This window comes from Cynara cardunculus, assembly GCF_001531365.2.
Source record: "Cynara cardunculus var. scolymus isolate 2C chromosome LG 12, CcrdV1, whole genome shotgun sequence".
In the NCBI taxonomy this organism is placed as follows: Eukaryota; Viridiplantae; Streptophyta; class Magnoliopsida; order Asterales; family Asteraceae; genus Cynara; species Cynara cardunculus.
This window is the reverse complement of record NC_037539.1, coordinates 24,417,941-24,422,340: the sequence shown is the minus strand read 5'-3', so window position 1 is coordinate 24,422,340 and position 4,400 is coordinate 24,417,941. Positions and strand designations below refer to the sequence as shown.

The 4,400-nt window shown below is 34.1% G+C and overlaps 1 pseudogene; it reads left to right on the top strand.

The window, feature by feature from the left end:
• Positions 1 to 4,103: 4,103 nt before the first annotated feature.
• LOC112523780 overlaps positions 4,104 to 4,400 on the top strand; it is a 6,879-nt pseudogene continuing 6,582 nt past the window's right edge.

Sequence of the window (4,400 nt, the reverse complement as noted above, 5' to 3'; positions counted from 1 at the left end):
ACTAAAAAGGTTGAAAAATAAATCAAATACCGCATTACAAAAATCGCACATTGTGCCATGGCATGTCACATATTTAACATGACGTCAAATACGAGCCTTCAACAATGATGTGCCACAACGACTGCCGCGACAAGCCTCTTATAACAAAGATTATTTTATATATTATTAAAATTGAGTAAACTTTAAACATGATTTTTTTGGTCATTTTATGTTTATCAAATAGCTTCTCAACAAGTTTTTGCTGAACATAATTACTTTAAGACCTGACAATTACTTTATCTATTAACATTTCAGGACTGTTTGGTTCATGCAAGATAATGAAAATGTGTTAGGGCTGAGAAATCAGTATTAATTGTATTCGTCTTGAAAGATTAATTTTAGTCTATAATTGTAAAAGTCAGCGTGTTTGACTTTCATAGACTAGTTTGACTTTGACTTTGTATTAATATGTTGACCATATAAATAGATAGGTAATCTTTGTAATTAGAGTAAGAGGAGCTAATTGTAATATTCAGATTRRTAATAARAGGTTTGACTGAATTGAGAGGATTGACTTTCTCTCTCAATATTCATAAAGTGTTCTTGAATGTTTATCTTGAATCTGCCATTGATGTGAGCTTAATATGAAGAATTGATCAGTGATTGTGGACACACAATTGGTATCAAAGCAGGATGCAAGAAATCAGAGGAAAAATCGATCAGATAARTTTTTTTTATTTCTGAATTTTCTTAGTGTTCTTCGTGTTCTTGAGTTTTTCTTTGATTTTGATCCGATCTTGTATTAAAATCTTGTGTTTTGGTGTTAAAAACATGATCAAAATGCTCGGAATCGTGTTGTGAATCTTTGTTATTCACAAATTTTTGTGATTTGATAAACTTTTATCAAGATTTAATCGGTTTTTGTGTTTTAAATTTTTTTTTCGTGTTCTTAATTTTTTTTCGTAAATCAGTGTTTTGATCCAGTTTTGTATAAATTTCTTTTAGTTTTTGTGTTTTTGTTAGTTTTAATCTGATTTTTAGTTTGAGTTTGTTTTTATTTGTGTTAAACCGCCCAAGTCTTTAAAGCCCAATCTAAAGYCCATCCATCCATTATTTCATATAAACCGTGTGAGAGTATTGAACAGTGTTTGTTCATCAAAGCTTAATCGGAGAAGAGGATCACCGCACAAAGTTTGACAGGTAAACCATCTACACTGTAGAACCCTTGCCCGGTATTCATCTTCATCGCTCACTGCTTAATCGGATTCCTTGAACGGAGAGGTACACCGGACGATTGCAGGTAAGTCAAATCTTTAGGTTTATTTTTGAGCGGTGTTCATCCTACACCGGACACGCTTTGATCGGTATTCATCTACACCGGTCACCACTTGACCGGATTAGGGTTTAGAGTTTCTATGTGAGAGGTTTAGAACTTGTTGTGCATAGAAGAAGTTTGAGCGGACTTCTAATCCGCTTAATTTTTTTTCCCAAATTCGAATTTGCTTTCTGTTGATTTCTTTTGTAAATTGCTCAATACGTTGAACATCTTGACAAGAATCAATTCTATATTGAATGTTTTCATTGGGATTCTATTTTGTGATATCTGTGTTTCATATAGTGTCCGGTTTATATTTTTGTTGACAGGTTTAGCCTGTTGTGTTGTTAAAACTTAATCTACATGCTGTCCTGTTACTTCTTATAGGAATGTCCGGTTTATACTCTTGTCTTGAAAGGTTTAAGTGTTTTGTTTGAACTTGCTCTTGAGGTGGTGCTATTTGAATTGCTGTATTCAGTACAAAATTTGTTTTGAGTTCCATCTTCAAAGGTTTATACTTAGTTGGGTTACATATTTTTTCAAAAACAGCAAGTTTAAAACAAAGGTTTGTGAGTAAGTAGCTACATTTGTGTTTGTGTTTGAGTTTTGGCTGTGTTTTGTGGACTAGAATAGCAGTCTAGGTGTGAGATTTGACTGTGTTTGATGTTGGATCTTGATGTCACAGATTTGAATTGAAACTGCTTCTGGTTTGATATTCATTTGACTAACAGAGCTGTATTAAGCTTTGTTTGACTTGTGTAAAACCAGCTTTGAGTTTGTGTAAAAACAGCAGGTAGCAACTACATTTTGATAGTGGATAAAACAGCAGGTTTGCTTACATTTTGATATTCATTTTGTTGCTTACAGATTGAACAGCAACTTGATAAATAGCATTTTTTTAACAGCAGTCTGTTAAGGTGACAGATTGAGTTTGCTGTTTTGCGCTGTTTTTGTGCAGAAACAGCAACATTGAAGCTGTTTACAAGTCTTAACAGCAAGGTTTTGTTAGCAGTGTGAACAAGAAACAACAGTGTCAAGTGCAGGAAGCAGTTTCACAGCAATCTCATAGCAAAGAAAACAGCAGCAGCAGATTTCTGTTCTTGATTTTTGACAGCAACTACACAGTGCACAAAGCTTGCAGCAAGAACAAAACAGCAAGTTATACAGCAGCAACTTATACTTCGTTTCGGTTTTACACAACAATACGCAACAATACACAACAATACACATTTTGACAGCAAAGGTTTTTGTTTTAAAACAAGTTTAACAGCAGCAGGGGTATCATTTTGTGTTTGTGTAACAGATTGTGTTTGGTGTAGAGAAGAAAGAAACAGCAGGATCTTGTAACAGGTTCTTGTAACAGATTTGAGCTAACTGTTTCTTTAAGGATTTGCAGATTTGAAGCAAAATATACTGGTGACAGCAGCAGCAAAGAAGACTGGTTTGTTTTGTTTAAGCAACAGGTTGAAGAAGTAGCAGCTTTGTAACAGATCAAATCTAACAGTAGCTACAATCTGTTGTATTCAAGTCTGTTTTGGACAGCAACTAAGTAGCAGCAACAGAGGATCTGTGTTTGCATTTTGGTGTTTGAAGCAGCGATGTTGTTTATGTAGGTTTGAAACAGCAAGCATTGCAAAGTCTTTGAACAGYAGTTTCACTTTGTGGTAAACAGCAAGTTTTGAGTCTGGAACAGAAGCTATATTGACTGAGTTAGTGTGTTAAACAAGTTGTTGTGTGTTTGTGGTTTTGAGGACTGTTTCTTATTTGTAACAGCAGCAAATATCTTGACTGAACTTAACAGCTTCTTTGTAGCTACACAACAGTTCGAGACAAAGAAGGAAATTGTTTAGAGACTGATTCGTGAGCCTCTGTTGGTTGAAGAAGTAGCAACAGGTTCATAACAACAGGTTTGCAGGTTGACAGCATCTTATACACAATTTTTTTTTCAAAGTTGCACTGCCATCACGACATACACCAGGCTTATTTTTATGCATTTCATTTTGACAGCTTGAGACTGTTTTAGCAGCAAAACAGGACAATAAACAGGTTTGAGTGCATATTACACAATTCTAAAACAGCAGCCAGTGTGCAGGTTGTTTGAGTTTGAGTTTGAGTTTATAACAACAGCTGTTTCACAGTTAAGCAGCAACAYAGCAGCGGGTTCATACACAGTAGTACCAGACAGCAACATAGAATTGTTTTTGACTTGTCTTTGGGATTTGAAATAGTAACAGCAACATATATTGCTGGTTTGAGTTTGAGAAGCTGCAGYTGGACTAAAAGTTTCACTTTGGGACTGTTTTTGTCTTGTAACAGCAGCAGCAACATTGTTCTTTTGTTTTGTGTTGACAGATTGCTTTGTTTGCTGTTTACAGGTTCTTTGTTGTTTGYTGATTGGTGCAGTATCAATCATTGTTGTCTGCTAGATTTAAGCAACTTATTCARAAGTCAAATAAGCAGATTTCTTCATTGGGGTCATTTCATTTAACTTCACAGCAATCCAAAGCACTCAAGTGGATTTTTGAATACACTTCAGTAACGCAGATAGATCATTTTTTTTAATTGTAATATCTGTATTGGTTGATTTGGGCTTGTATCTAGAATTCTTTGGACTTGGTTTATTGTTTTTAGACTGTTTTTAGTTTCTTAGATTGTTTGTGTTTAGATTTTGTTTTTGGATCATTGTACATTTGTTTTTGCGTGTGTTTTTCAGTGTTTGTGTTTTTTCGGTTTCTTTTTGAGCTTAACTGTTCGTATTTTTTTTATCTGATTTACTGCATAGATCCTTAACTGATCAATTTTTTTTTAAATGACAAATATTGTACAGGAGTTGAGAGAGAAGCTTGCTGAGTCAGAAAAGAGCTATGTGACTCTTAAAGAGCATTATAGAAATTTATATATTAAAAGTTGTGTTCAAGAGGATTCTATAACCAACTTAAAGAATAATCATATAATTGAATGTCAACGAATTGTGAAGGAATTTGAACACAAGATAGAAACGGTTGAAAACAATCGGAGTTTGGATCGGAAAAGTTATAATGATGAATTGGAAAAGTGGATCTCGTCTAATGCTGATTTGTCAACTAAACTTGAATTAGTTAAGACT